This window comes from Trachypithecus francoisi, unplaced genomic scaffold (genome assembly GCF_009764315.1).
Source record: "Trachypithecus francoisi isolate TF-2019V2 unplaced genomic scaffold, Tfra_2.0 Lachesis_group1, whole genome shotgun sequence".
In the NCBI taxonomy this organism is placed as follows: domain Eukaryota; kingdom Metazoa; phylum Chordata; class Mammalia; order Primates; family Cercopithecidae; genus Trachypithecus; species Trachypithecus francoisi.
In genome coordinates, this window is record NW_022681454.1 from 125,228,924 (window position 1) to 125,244,985 (window position 16,062).

At 40.7% G+C, this 16,062-nt stretch overlaps 1 long non-coding RNA gene across 5 annotated transcripts in view; it reads left to right on the forward strand.

The window, feature by feature from the left end:
• LOC117085903 overlaps window positions 1-16,062 on the forward strand; it is a 294,414-nt gene that overhangs the window by 187,250 nt on the left and 91,102 nt on the right. The gene's annotated exons all lie outside the window — the stretch shown is intronic.

Below are 16,062 nucleotides of genomic sequence, written 5' to 3' on the forward strand. Positions count from 1 at the left end.
GGAGTGTGGCTGGTGACTGGTGTGTCATGCATCGCACTGGTTTCCTGGTCCTCAGGCTGAAATGGATGCCCCTGACAGCTCCCTTTGAGTTCCTGTTCATCTGAAGTACACCTTCCTTCTAGATCTGCTGTCACTTTCCTTCTGCAGAGCCACAGTGGGGTCCTGTCTTCTCAGACCTCTTCTGACCTCAAATCACTTAGGACATGGCCGCCAGACAGGTTTGGGATTTCAGAACTTTGCAGATGTTAGAAAGGTAAAATGGTATATATTGCATATGTAGTATTTCTAGTAGAGTCTGGGTCAGCACCTCATAAGCAAATACATTAATATTTTGATCGCAACATATATGAATCGTCATTCTCAGGTCAGTAGTGACTATGCAGAACCTCATGTCAGAAAGGTCAGATTTTGGCCACCTGTGGAGTTTTTATGTCAAATATATGAAAAACTTTTGGTTGCAGGGCTTTTGGGATTTTGGAACTGAGGATAAGGTGTCATGGACCATATCATTACCAGTTCCTTCCTCTTTCATCAAGGTCATGTGCATGCAGATGCTGACAAAGCTGTTCCTACACTTCCTGTGCTGGCTGGGAAGGGATCTGATTCAGGCTGAGCCTTAAGAATCGCAGTTCCAAGCTTTCTTCTCATTCCAGATTTTAGTCGGGAAAGCAGGCATTCTGGAAGTAGAGTCCATATCCACACTTTATACATTCCCTGTAGGTTTGATGAGCAAAAAGTAATAAAGGAAACACAAACTCAGAAAAGAAAAGATTTTTCTAGGAAAGATCTATTTACCCTACTTAGGCCTCTACCCTTCTTCCCTTGGGAGTTTCTTAGCTTAACTTGCAGGATCACAGATTAAAGTACAATATAGCAAGTATTATTAAACACAACCTGTAAAACTGCATCATCCCAAAGATTTAGCAGCTAATTTTCTGTTGCCTTTAATTCTCACATCTTTTTTTTTTCAGGGTATAACCTTCTTTAAATTTTACGCCCTGCTCTCAAATTCCTTCTGGGTTTAATGACTAATCTCTTTATTTGTGTTTACCCTGGTGAAGCCTGTAGAAAGAAAATCATAAATTAATGGCATATATTTGCAGCTATGAACAGGGGACAGATTCAGAAACATACAAACATGCCTGTAACCTATTTCCTGGAATTACAATGCTCAACTCCCAATTAACCTTAGATTTACAAGTCTAATCAAATGGCCCAGTCCATTTCCATTGAAAAGCTGTGCACTGTGTATAATCTTTCACTTTACCTAAATCTGTAGTAAACTTTGGAAAATAAACTCCTTTATGGAGTTAGTCATTCTGTTGGATGAAGTCAATGTCCCTTTTTAGGACCTTGAGCTACCACTTTATGTACTCTAAGACACAGTTTGCAACGGACCAGTCTGCACACCCCATGTAGGAGGAGAACTGTGCTAACTCCCACCACAGGGTGTGTTCTGTGGTAATGAAGACTGTGCTGAGTCACTTACACTGTGTCCCTGGGTCTTCCTTAAGGACAGTATATGGTTTTAGAAGATAATAAGCAAACATTTATCTACCACCTCTCTAGACCAGCTAGGCATTCCTTTTTTTTTTTTTTTTGACACAGAGTCTCACTTTGCCAGCCAGGCTGGAGTGTAGTGGCGCGATGATCTCGGCTCACTACAGCCTCTGTCTCCCGGGCTCAAGCAATCCTCCTGCCTCAGCCTCCCAACTAGCCGGGATTACAGGCGTGTGCCACCATGCCCAGCTAATTTTTGTAGTTTTAGTAGAGATGAGGTTTCACCATGTTGGCAAGGCTGGTCTCAAACTCCTGACCTCAGGTAATCTGCCCACCTCAGCCTCCCAAAGTGCTGGGATTACAGGCGTGAGCCACCGCGCCTGGCCGGGTATTCTTCTAAGCCCTTTCTGCTGTGAACTCATTTAATATTCTTAACAAACAAAGGGGCAGGAACCATTATAATCACTGTTCAACAGATGAGAAAACTCAGGCACAGAGAGGTTAAGTAAATTGTCCAATCAGCCTTAGCTAGTGACTAGGGGAATGGGGTTTTGAACCTGTCAGTCTTTCCTAGGATCTATCCACATAAGCATGAAGTCACATTGCTTTCTGGGATATTGCATAGCCTATGGCAAAACCTGAATGGTGTGGAGCTTGCCATATGGGCTTCATTAGAATGTACCCTCACCCGGTTGCAGTGAGCTGAGATCGTGCCACTGCACTCCAACCTGGGCAACAAGAGTGAAACTCCGTCTCAAAAAAAAAAAAAAAAGAATGTACCCTCCCCCAGTGCTTTTCAAACCTTGGGGCTCTGCAGAATCCCTAAGGGTCATGGGAACGAGAGGCAAAGGAGGCTCTGGACTTCTACATCCACATCAGCCAGAACCAGTCAGCATTTTAAATGTTATTTGCTAGCACTAAGAGTTTATCTGAGTGAGGGGTTCTGCAGCTCACAAGAAGCTTAAGAACTATGGCTCTAAACAATCAAGCCAGTTAACTCATACAGGGGTCGTACCAGTTGCAAAGAGAAATGAGATGTAGAAACCCTGACCCCAGTGCTGTGTGTTGCTGTCATACTCTTTTTACTATAGTCAATGTCATAGTTGTGAAGTCAGTGTGCATTTTGGTGATGACATTTCAGGGTAAACTAGAGGCTGCTGCCTGGGTACCACAGGGTGGTGACCAGATCAGGTGCTTTCACAGTAGAAGATGAAAAAGGCCAGCCAATGCTAGAGCCTGGTCTAGGGAGGGGTAGGAGAGATGAGGCAAAAATGCTCAACATGGTAGGAAAGGCATGAAATTAAAGAAAGTGGTGAACAGAGCCAAGGGCAGGTGCTGAAATGAGGGTCCATACTCTGTGAATTAGATTGTTGAAAGTAGGGCTGGGAGCAGCAGAAGAGGAACCGATTGAAGGTGGCAAGATGAGAAAGAAAGACAGGATGGAAACTTCCCAAGGAAATTGTGGACCACAGAGGACCCCAGGAAAGAGACTCTTGAGTCTAGAGAAATAAAAAGCTAGGCAGAACATTTTTTGTTAAATTTTATGAGATTGATGTATATCAGAGTAAAACAAAGGATTACCACAAAGCATTTTACCAAGTATCTCACCATGCCCTTGATTAGGTGGATTCAAAACTGACTAAGTGAACTTTATCCAAAGGTGCTGCCTACTGGGCTACAGACCATCCTGGAGGGCAAGTATGGCTCTGCACTCTTCAGCCTTGTTTTATAAAGCAAATGCTGTAGGGCTGGCACGTTGGCTCACACCTGTAATCCCAGTACTTTGGAAAGCCAAGGTGGGCTTGAGCCCATGAATTTGAGGTCAGCATGGACAACATGGGGAGACCCCCATCTTTACAAAAAATTAAAAAAATTAGTCAGACGTGGGGGTGTACACGTGTAGTCCCAGCTACTTGGGAGGCTGAAGTGGGAGGATCTCTGAGTCCAGGAGTTCGAAGCTGTAATGAGCTGCGATTGTGCCACTGCACTCCAGCCTGGGTGATAGAGTGAGACCCTGTCTCTCTCAGAATAAACAAATAAATGCAAATGCTCTGACAAGGCTCTGACACTATATGTTACTAAAGAATGATGTTCTCTGATTTGTCCTGTGTGTGTCGGTTTCCTCATTGTTTATAGTTGTTAGTATGGGATTTCTGGATGAGCCTAGAGGGCCCATGAGTCCTCTGAGATTATTATACCAGGAGTATCTACTTACTTTTCTGTCTGTCTTGCTAGAACAGGAGCAACTTGTGGAAGTGAAGCAAGTCGGAACTGACAAAAGAAAAGCAGTGAACATATTGATCCATGGTTGAGCTATAATTGATTTATGCAATACTTATTGAGTATCTCAAACATGCTTGCAGTTGAGTACTAGGCACACAGGAAGAGGGATATGAAAAAATTAACAAACAGCAAAATAAGCATTATTGTTGTAATGTGCTGTGATAGAGGAAGCATGCCTGAAAGGCACCTGCTCTAGCCTGAAGAATGAGAGTTGTCTTTCTGAAGAGGAAACATCAGCTGTTTGTAGACACATGAGAGTTGGGTGTCCTGTAGGAGGCAAGGAGAAGGGGTTCCAAGACAGAGATGAGAAATAGCATAGTGTATGTGCTAAAATGCAAGTTGTTTGGGATGGGGATGGTGAAGGGCACCTGTGAGGGCCGAGGTAGACAGGTCCAGGTGGAACAGGCTTTGATACCATATTAAGAATTTAGATTTTTATCCCCAATGTAGATTTTAATGGCCCCCAAACCACTGGGGTCACTAAAAGATTGAAAGTAGGGAGTGGCATGATAGAATTTCTACTTTTGAAAAATTATTCAGGCAACAGTGTGAAAGATGCAATAGGAAGGGGCAAGATCATGGACCAGGGAATGTTGTAGAAGGCCTCTACAGAAACTGGGGTGAAAGACTGTGTTGCTGTGCTGTCACTTATGACTTCCATGGGTGCTGTCACTCTGTGTAGCTGCTGCTGCTATGATCACTGTTTCTATTACCACAGAGATGGTCAAGGGGGAGCAGGATCATCTTAGACCATGAGGGAGGATGAGCTGGAAGAACAAAGAGAGAAGTGGCCTGATGAGGAGGTGGAGGTGTGAGAAGTGACGAAGAGTCTGTGAGGAGAATGAGGAAGGGCAACCAGAGAAATCAGGAAAAATTAGGAGATAGATCTAGAAGCCAAGAAGATGGTGGTGAACTAATAAGTGATGGGAGCAGTGAAGGAAAAAAAAAAAAAAAACAACTCGGAGTATGTTTATTTGGTGGCAAAGAGTTTGCTTTCAAGTGCCTTGTTAGCACATCTGTGATCTGACTAAGTTACATCAGTGGGAGGCAGAGGATGAAAGGATGCCGGCCTCTGAGACCAACTTCAGTTCTTTGAGTGTTTGAGAAACACTTCAAGTCTTAGCCAATGGCTTTGGTCATGTTGAGGATGATGCCCTGAGGGCTTTCACCGCAGAGACAAGCCGACTTGTTCAAATCCATTCTGAAATAGTAAAACACAGGCAAAGGTAAAACATGCAGAACTACTGCACCATGATCAAAACATGTACTCTGTCACATCTAATGGCTTCAGGCACCCCTTGAACTTTTGAGTTAGCAAAAACGGGCAAATAAAGATGAAACTTGTCTTTCAGTTCTCCTTATGTGTTTTTTAATTGTTTCCTCCTTGGTTCCTCTGCAACAGCCCTGCGGTCTCTGCATGTTCAGTGGCATGTGGGGTGACCCACACTTGTCTCAGCATCTTCAGGGGAGTTGAGAACAGCTGCCCCCAGCCTTCTGTACTTGTCAGGCATACGGTAGGGGAGACATAGCCCTGGCATGCCAATCTCTTCCCTGATTTAAAGTGTCAAAGCATTTTGGAATTCTGGTCTTGGTGTTAAAAACTCTCCATGAACTCTGATAGGCTTCAGTGGTAGTCACTACCTTAGGATGCTGACGAGGAACAACTGCTAGCCTGCCTATGGTGATGACCTTTGAAAAGCCCATGAACAAAACTATTATGAATCATGAGTAAGAAGATTGGGGAAAAGCCGGGCGCGGTGGCTCACGCCTGTAATCCCAGCACTTTGGGAGGCCGACACGGGCGGATCACGAGGTCAGGAGATCGAGACCATCTTGGCTAACACGATGAAACCCCGTCTCTACTAAAAATACAAAAAATTAGCCGGGCATGGTGGCAGGTGCCTGTAGTCCCAGCTACTCGGAAGGCTGAGGTAGGAGAATGGCGTGAACCCCGGGAGGCTGAGCTTGCAGTGAGCGGAGAACGAGCCACTGCACTCCAGCCTGGGCGACAGAGTGAGACTCTGTCTCAAAAAAAAAAAAAAAAAAGAAGAAGAAGAAGAAGATTAGGGAAAAACTAATCTCTGCTATTTGCCTATTCTCTGTCAGAGACACAAGAATTTGTGTGCATCTTTTCAACCTCTCCCTGATCTTCTTGCAGCTATTTAAAGTATTTTACAAAGGAGACGTTCCAAGAAGGAGCTGTGACTAAAAGGTATCCATAAAATTCAGATGTCTTTTGGTACAGCCATTACAGAAAACAGTATGGAGGTTTCTAAAGAAATTAAAAATAGAACTACCATATGATCCAGCAATTCCTCTTCTGGGTATATACCCAAAGGAGATGAAATCACTACCTCGTAAATATATCTGTACTCTCATGTTCATTGCAGCATTATTCACAGTAGCCAAGATGTGGAAACAACCCAAACACCCAAAGATGGACGAAAGGATAAAGGAATTACAATGTATATACATATATATAAACACATATACCACAGATGCACCACAATATAAATGTATACATACCATAACAGAAGCATATATATGTACACACACACACACACCCCATAATACAAACTTTAGTGTGTATGTGTGTAAATAAATAATATTGCATTGTGTGTATATATATGTGTGTATGTATACAATGGAATATTATTTGTTGTTGGAATATTATTCAGTCTTTAAAAAGAGGTCCTGCCATTTGCCACAATATGGTTGAAGCTTGAGGACATTATGCTAAGTAAAATAAGCCAGACACAGAAAGAAAAATATTGCATGCTCTATTTTATATGTGAAACAAAAAAAAAGAGAAGCTCAAACTGAAATATACAGAGATAGAGAATGAAACAGCAATTACCGTGGGTGAGGGGTGGAGAGAATGTAGAGATACAGGTCGAAGGATACAAAATAGCAGATACATAGGATGAACAAGTCTAGAGATCATGTGATACATGAAGACTATAGTTAATAAAATTGTATTAGGGATTTTTGTTAAATAAGTAGATTTTAGCTGCTTTTGTCACACACATGCAGAGTAACTATGTGAGATGATAGATATGTATTGGTTTCACTATAGTAACAATTTCACTATCTATATGTGTCCCATAATATATCCTAAGCCCCAAATATACATAATGAAATTTATTAGAAAAGAAACAACAACACATTCAGAGTTTTTTGTTTGTTTTTCTGCTGTAAAGTTCAGGGGGCTCTCCTGGCATTGACAAATACCTAAATAACAAATGTTTTCTCCTCACTTCCTGTCATTGCTGTAAAGGAAACAGTTCCAGCATGAGAGGAACCTTTCTTAGTGTTCTCTGAAGGGTCATTTGTCAGTTGAGAGTAAGGCACATGCTTGAAGAAGTTTCAAGTAATTCTTGTTTGCACTACTTATCTTTAGTCAATCTGGGGATTAACCGAAGATTAGAGATAGGCCTGCCTTGGCTGAGCCCCCAGCTGGTGCCTGCCAGCCACGTACATGAACCACTTTAGAGAGGCGTCCTCAGCCCCAGGAGAGTCACCCCAGCTGATGGTCAATGCTACAGGAGCAGAGATGACAGGTCCCTGCTGAGCCCTGCTTAAATTGCAGATTTCTGAATAAAATAAATGGTGGTTATTTTTAGATAAAAATTTTAATCGACATAATATTTAGGGAGCACAACTGTGATGTTTTGGTATATGTATACATTATAGATTAAATCAAGCTAATTAACATATCTATCATCTCATGTATTTTTTTTTTTTTTTTGGTGGTATGAACATTTAAAATCTATTCTCTTAGCAATTTTCAAGAATACAATACATTATTATTAACTATAGTGGTCATGCTGCACAACAGACCTCCAGAACGTATTCCTTCTGTATAACTGATACTTGGTACCCTTTGACTGGCAGCTCCATTTCCCCTCTCTCCACCCCCTGCCTCTGGTAACCACCATTCTGCTCTTCTACTTCTATGAGTTTGATTTTTTTAGATTCCATATATACATGACATCAAGCAGCATTTGTCTTTCTGTGCCTGGCTTATTTCATCTAGCATAATGTCCTCTGGTTTCATCCATGTTGTTGCAAATGACAGGATTTCCTTCTTTTTAAAGGCTGAATAGTATTCCATTGTGTCTATGTACCACATTTTCTTTATCCATTCATCTACTGATGGACATTTAGGTTGATTCCATAATTTGGTTAGTGTGAATAGTGCCGTGATGAACATGAGAGTGCAGGTATCTCTTTGACATATTGATTTCAATCCCTTTGGATGTAAACCCAGAAGTTGGATTGCTGGACAGTTCTACTTTTAGTTTTTTGAGGAATCTCTATACTGTGTATAATTGTTATATTTTTAAGCCATAGATTTTTGGGGGTGTGTTATGCAGCAATAGACAATCGGGACACTTGATTTCCAGGATAGCATGCTCCTGGTTTTCTTCCTGTTTCAATGGTGCTCTTTCTTGGCCTCCTTTGATAGTACCTCCTCATCCCTCTGTCTTTGTTTTTCTCCTGTCATTATGCAAAATTTTAGCCATACACATATTAGACAGCAAAGTATAATGAAACTCCTTGTGCCCATTTCCCAGCTTCAGTATTTATCTACTCAGAGCCAACCTTACTCATCTATTCTCCTACCTACTTCCCTCCATCCACTCCATAGTACTTTTAAACAAATTCCTCAGACTCTCTTTTCTCTGTTATATTCCCTTGGTGATCTCACCTGGACTCATAACTAAATATCATTCACATGCTAAAGACTCCTAAGTTTATTAATATTACCTGTGCTGTAGCATTGTAGCTCAAAGCATGCATTCTGGTACTTGTATTCCTGCATTCAAATCATGGCTCTTCCACAAACTATTCTTGTGACCTCAGGTAAGTTCCTTAACCTCTATGTGGTTCAGTTTCCCAACCTGTGAAATAAGAGATGATAATATTTCCTGCTACCTCTTGGGGTTGTTGTGAGGATTAAATAAGTTACGTATGTAGAATGCTTAGCACAGTGCCTGCACATATGCAATTACTGCATTTTTTATCTTATCTTCAGGCCAGACCTGCCTGAACTGCAGGTGTATATATCCAGCTGCTTACTTGGCATTCTCACTTAGATGCCAAATAGACATCTCAAGCTTATTATTCTAAAACCAAACTCCTGACCCCCCTGCAAACTCCACATAGCTCTTCTCTCAGTCTCCCATTTCAGCTAATGGCAGTGTGTTCCGTCTTTTCTTTCCTTAGCCCCAAATGCCATGATGTTATCTTTGACTTCTGTCTTGCTCTTATATCCTACATCAAATCCTGTTGGATCTGCTTTCAAAATATATTATAACAGAGTCATTCACCATTATTACCCTTGTAGAAGCCTCCATCACCTCTTGCCTGCAATATAGCTTCCTAACTGGGCCACCTACTTCTACCCTTCCTTCTCCCTCTCCATCCCCTCCTCCAATAATCTATTCCCAAACTCCTGACCTCAAGTGATCCTCCCCCTTGGCCTCCCAAAGTGCTGGAATTACAGGAATGAGCCACCACACCTGGCCAATAATCTACTCTCAGTACAACAGAGTGGTCTTTTTAAACACTTAAGTCAGATTATGTCACTCTGTTCAAAAACTTCCAATGTTGTCTCATGATACAAAGTGAACACCAAAGTCCTTGCAATCCTCTCTGATCCCATTACTGTCTACTGTGGCTCATTTTGTTCCAACCTCACTGGCCTTCTTTCTGTTTCTGGAACATGATGGTAGGGCTCCTACCACATATCTTCAATTCAGCCATACCTCTTAAAATTCTCTGTGCTCAGATCTTCATGGCCAACTCCCTTCTTCTTCTTGGCTTAAGTGTTATCTTCTCATTTAATGAACTTTCTGATCAATAAATCTGAGTCCTGGCCAGCCATCCCCCTCCCCTCATCAACACTCTCAATCCCTCTTACTCTGCTCTACTTTTTCCTTTTTCCATGATGTTTATCACCTTCTAACATATTTTCATAATGTACTCATTTACTTTGTATATCATTTATTCTTCGTCTCCCTCTACTAAAACGTAAGCTTCATGAGGGCATCTTTATCTGTTTTGTTTATTGCTGAATCTCAAACACCTAGGACAGTGCCTGGCACAAAGTAGACAATAGATAGACATATGGATAAACCTGTTTTAGAAAGATCACTTAAAAAACAATATACAGGATAGTTAGAAGGGGAGAGAGAATGGAAGTTTTTAAGATCTGTGCAATAATCCTTGCAAGAAATAATTATAAGAGCTTGAGCTAGAAAAGAAGCAAGAGGAGAGATGAGTGGGAATTTTGTTGGTAGAACCAATAGAAATGGATGACATTATGATTATGGGGTGGGGGGAAGAGAGAGAGAGAAGTCAGTGTGACTTTCCGCTTTCTGGCTTGGGGGTGTCATATGGAACAAATTTTAGGAAAAGTCACATGTGAAAGTATCATGTTGGAAGAGTGTGGAAGAAAATATAGACCTCGAATTAGAAATGGATCTTTATAATTAAGCACTTAATTGCATACTTTAAAAAATTATATTTCAATGAATGTATGTGAATAGTCTTTTCTATTTATATTACCACCTCATTTTTTTGTTTCTTCTACTCACAATGCTGAGCTAATAGCAGGACTTTGAAAAAGAGTTGTGATTGACTGATAGGCTAAAACATATATTTTTAAAAACTTAGTTAACTACTTCGTCCCCAATATTTGCTAGAATTACAGATTTGACACACTGTTAGATGATTTACAAATTCATTTTCCCCTTCTTACAGAGTAATAGAATTTTGTCTGGACACATGATTACTCAGCTAAAAACTATATTTTCCAGGTACGCTTTTAATTGGATGAGGCCATGTCACTGAGGTCAGGCCAAGCAATGATAGTGGAAGCAGTATGTGCCATTTCCACACCTTAGCCTAAAAAACAGGACTGTGCTCCCATTTGATCTGGTCTGAAGTGAAACAGAGCCCTTTTGAGACCCAGCTTTGACATGAAGATTAAGTAAAATGCCTTGGGGCATAGTAGAGAAATGAGATGGAAGGAACCTGAATCCTTGAATGATCTGGTGGAGCAGAGCTGCCCTGCCAAGATAGGCTTGCCCAACTATTATTTAGGAGTGGAAGAAATATGTACCCTATTTAAACCTCTGTATTTTGAGAGTTATTTGTTTTAAAAACAACCTTCATTCTGACTCACAATAGGATAAATGCCATCGATGTCTTTGTTTCTTAGTGTCCTTTGTTATTCAAAGGAAAGACGAATATATTGAATTGAGTTTTTAAACACTAATAAAATACTCCTAATTCTGCTTTTTGTGTTGCTGCATAGTTCTTTTCTAAATGTAACATGGAATTACAGAGCCATAAAATGGAAGCAGAGTTAAACTCAGACATGTGGGCACTCAAGGTAGGTAAATATTCTGGTATTCATGACAGGTTAGTCATTTGACACACCAACAAACTGATCATCTTAACTTTCTCCCCATAGTATTCAGTATTTTTCTTATAGTTTTAACTCATTCCTCTCTTTAATCTTTAAAAACATTCTTATTTTATAGACTGTTCCACATTATTTTACTATCTCAACTCTTTGGGCCTGCTAATTCTCCCAGTTTTTAAGTCTGTTGACTCATTCTCTGTCAATGTAGATTATTTCTGCATGTGCTTTGTGAGCTCATCTTCAGCAGGGTTGTTTTCTATAAAGTCTGTGTGCCTAGAGAATGGTTTGGATTTGCTTCTGCTATGTGCCAGTCTGGAACCAGTTTTTGTATTAATTTCTAGCATCTTTTGGCATAAATTTGGACTCCTAATCTGGGCAAAGCACGGGCCTGGGTTTTTGATTTTTCACCCAAAATCCCTAGGAAGAGACACACTCCTTGCTTATGTGTCACTTCCCTGGTCTGATGCACAGATGCTTTAGTCCCTTTCATTGTGGGTATGTAACTTTGACATATCGGCTTTATTTAGGAGTTTCAGTTCTGGCTCTCTATTTCACATAAGCCCAAGGCCATGCCTCTTGACACTCATCATACTAAAAACCTACCACTTAACAGATGAGGCCCTGTAGTTATTCCAGTCTCCTCCCTGGGCCACTGTTACCACTTCAGTTTTATGTTTCCTTTGCATTTCTGATACCTGGGATAGCCTGTCTTTCAATTTCAACCGTTTTGAAAACATTGCTGGTTATATTATGTCGGTCATTTTTAGTCTATAACATGAAGGGCATTGTGCATTTTGCTTAGTTGGGGGCCATGAGATAAGTTTAAGTCTTTTTCAATATTTATTTAGCATAAATATCTCAATAAAGCTGGAAAAAAAATGTGAAAACCTCAAAAAAAACAAAAAACAAAAAACAGACTGAGGTCCTTTTTTTGTCGTTTTGTGCACTGCTTTATCCCCAGTACCTCAAATAGAACATATATTAATAGTAATCACTCAAAACATATGTGTTGGCTGAATGAATGAATGAATAAATGAGTGAACAAATGCTGGGTGACAGTGCTCAGCCTGTCCTGTGTAGTCCAGCTCTGGATCCAGATATACAGACCTCACCCTACCAAAGAAGAGCCCCGTTGTCATCCTGACCTTACCTCTTTAGAACACAGTTGAGGGCTCATCAGCCATAACATTATCACACCCTTTGGCAGTCTCTTTCTCTTATGCCAAGAAGATTATTAAAACATCCCTTTCCACCGCATACACTCCCTGAGAGGAGGCCTGATAAATATAATTTTCTACACTCTCAGGTTATATTTCCAGTGGAATTTGAGCTTCCAATCATGCTATAGTACTCAGAAAAGGGTGGAGTCCTGGGCCACTGCCCAGCTCGTCTGTTGCCTGTCCACTTCTGAATGGTGGAGGCCATCGTCTTTCCATGCCTTTGTCCATGCACAGTTCTAGGAAAAGAGGATTAATTTGTAGTCAGCAGGTTTAGTGCTTTCTGTATGACTATAAGGGATAAATCAAAAATCTCCCAACCAGGTGATTAGGAGCTTTCTGCAATGCGAAAGGATCAGACTGATCCTTAAGACTTTACGCAACCCCAGAGTATTGCAGCCACCTGCATGCCGAAGGTGTCAGTGTTCTCACTGCTGCCTGTAGGACGGTCTTCAGCCTCCAGTGATCCAAAGTACCAGGTAAAATATTTAAGCCAGCAGAAAGAACGTGTTTTATTGTGTCTTATATGTCATAAAGTATTCTCTGTCATGAGATATGATTCTGTATTGGTGAGACAGGTTTGAATTTCTGTCTTGGCTCTGCCACTGACTAGCTTTATTCCTTAGGCTAACCTGGTGGAATCTCAGTTTTCTCACTGTAAAGTGAGGATAATTATCCTTATTTTATGAGGATAGTTATGAAAATTAAATAACATAATGGTTGCAAAACACTTAGCACAGCACTAAGACACAAAATAGACAATAAATGTTAGTTACCTTTATTCCTGTCCCCTTTCCTATCCAGGCAAAGGCTCAGTATAAGGACAAATATTGTTTAGAACTTCTTTTTAAACCGATGAGCGTTACCTTTCAAGAACCACAGATTTGTTCCTGAAAGTTACCTGTGTAGTGAAGGTTTTATAAATCAAATTTTATTTTCTTTTTTTTTTTTTTTTTTTGAGGCGGAGTCTCGCTCTGTCGCCCGGACTGGAGTGCAGTGGCCAGATCTCAGCTCACTGCAAGCTCCGCCTCCCGGGTTTATGCCATTCTCCTGCCTCAGCCTCCTGAGTAGCTGGGACTACAGGCGCCCGCCACCTCGCCCGGCTCGTTTTTGTATTTTTAGTAGAGATGGGGTTTCACCGTGTTAGGCAGGATGGTCTCGATCTCCTGACCTCGTGATCCGCCCATCTCGGCCTCCCAAAGTGCTGGGATTACAGGCTTGAGCCACCGCGCCCGGCCTATTTTCAATGTATAGAGAAACTTTGACAGTGTCCCTTTTCCTGAGAAGTCATTGTGGGTTTGGCATCCTGTTCAGCCTGGCTGCGGCCAGGGGAGCTGAACTGTAATGACAAGCAGATGTACTATTGTTCTATGAAAATAGTGTCTGGCTCCAGATGGGGTTTAGGAAAACGTAGTGATGATTTCTGTTGAGGAGGATGGGAATTCTGACCCACTGAGCTAGCTGGGGAAGAAGGAGAGTAAGACATGTGGGTAAATGCAGGCTAAGAGAAAGGACCTCTAGATCAACTGAAAGCCTACTAGAAGAAGATTAAAAGCAGATAAGAAAACAAGGAAGCAAGCAAACAAAACTGGACAAGAGAAAGAAGAGACCTTTAGGAAACATCTAGGATAATTGCTATCATCATTAAAGCTCTCATTTGTTAATCTGTTACATATGAGGCCCAACACTGGATGTTTTACCAACATTTAACCTCCCACTTTGCAATGAGTTGGATATTGTCACCCCCATTATTAATGGAAAAATGGGAGCTCTAGAATATTGAAGTCACTTGGCTATTAAATGGTGGATCCAGGATTGGGATTCAGAATCCAGCACTCATATTCTTTCCATGAGGTGTAGACTACATTGAGAAGAAGGTGTGTACCTAACACCATGAGAAAGTCTTGGCCCTGGTAATGCTGGTGAGGCCACTGACTGAGAAAGGAATACCTCTTACCTAAGGCTGAGAACAGAAGACCCGAGGTTGTGGAAAACTGACAATGGTGCCCTTCCTCACACAGAGTGCAAAGATTGGTGGCTTACCTGCTTCAGACTCTTGGACGTGCTCTTAAATGCAGATCCTGGCAGTCAGAGAGGAAAGACTGAGAAAAGTTCACTCTTTGCCAAAGTAATAAATCCTTTTCTTTGATCCCTCAAAAGCTGACAGAAGAAAACTCCTCAAAGCACTTAGGGGTAGGAACCCCATTTGAGAGTCGTGGGTTCTCCATTTCATCACAGGAATTTGCTGTGAAGGAATCCTGTGGTAAACTCCATAAGAAAATGTAAATAACATCCCCTCTCCAATTTATCCTTTCTGTAAATCTGGCTTTTCATATATTAGGTTTCTTTACAGTAAATTGAAACCTTAAGAATAGATTTCAAAACATTTAGGAAATGGCCTATTTATTTTGAATGATATTCAACACCATTAAACTAGAGTGTTGGGAGAATATTTGGACATTCCATAATGATTTGACTTGTAACTGAATATAACAGAACTAAAAACAAAAACCACATGATCATCTCAATAGATGCAGAAAGGCTTTTGATACAATTCAACTTCCCTTCATGTTAAAAACCCTTAACAAACAAGACATCACAGAAATATATCTCAAAATAATGAGAGCCATCTATGACAAATCCACAGCCAACATCACACTGAATGGGCAAAAGCTGGAAGTATTCCCCTTGAGAACCAGAACAAGGTAAGAATGTGTCCTATTCAACATAGTACTGGAAGTCCTAGCCAGAGCAATCAGGTAAGAGAAAGAAAAGGCATCTAAATAGGAAGAGAGGAAATTAAACTCCTTCTGTGAAGATGACATGATTTGATACCTAGAAAACCCCAGTCTCTGCCCAAAGGCTCCTAGACCTATAAACAACTTTAGCAAAGTTTCAGGATACAAAATCAATGCACAAAAATCAGTTGCATCTCTATATACCAACAATGTCCAAGATGAGAGCCAAGTCAGGAACACAATCTCATTCACCATAGCCACAAAAAAATAAAATGCCTAGGAATACAGCTAACCAGAGAGGTAAAAGATCTCTACGAGAATTGCAAAACACTGGTGAAAGAAATCGAGAGAAGACAAACAAATGGAAAAACATTTCATGCTCATGGATAGGAATAATCAATATTGTTAAATGGCCACACTGCCCAAAGCAATTTACAGATTCAGTGCTATTTCTATCAAACTACCAATGATATTTTTTATAGAATTAAAAAAAAAAACTATTCTAAAATTCATGTGGAACCAAAAGGAGCCTGAACACCAAAGCAATTCTGAGCAAAATAAACGGACAAAAACAAAAAACCCAAACAACAACAAAAACCAGAGGCACACTACCCAACTTCAGACTGTACTACAAGGCTATAGTACCCAAAGCAGCATGGTACTGGTACATAGACACATAGACCAACAGGTTAAAGAATCTAGAAATAAAACTGTACACCTAACTAACTGATCTTCAACAAGGTCAATGAAAACAACCAATAGGGAAAGGACTTTCTATTCAATATATGATGCTGGGATAACTGGCTAGCCATATACAGAAGATTGAAACTGGATCCCTCCCTTTTACCATATGCAAAAATTAAGCCAAGATGGATTAAAGACTTAAATG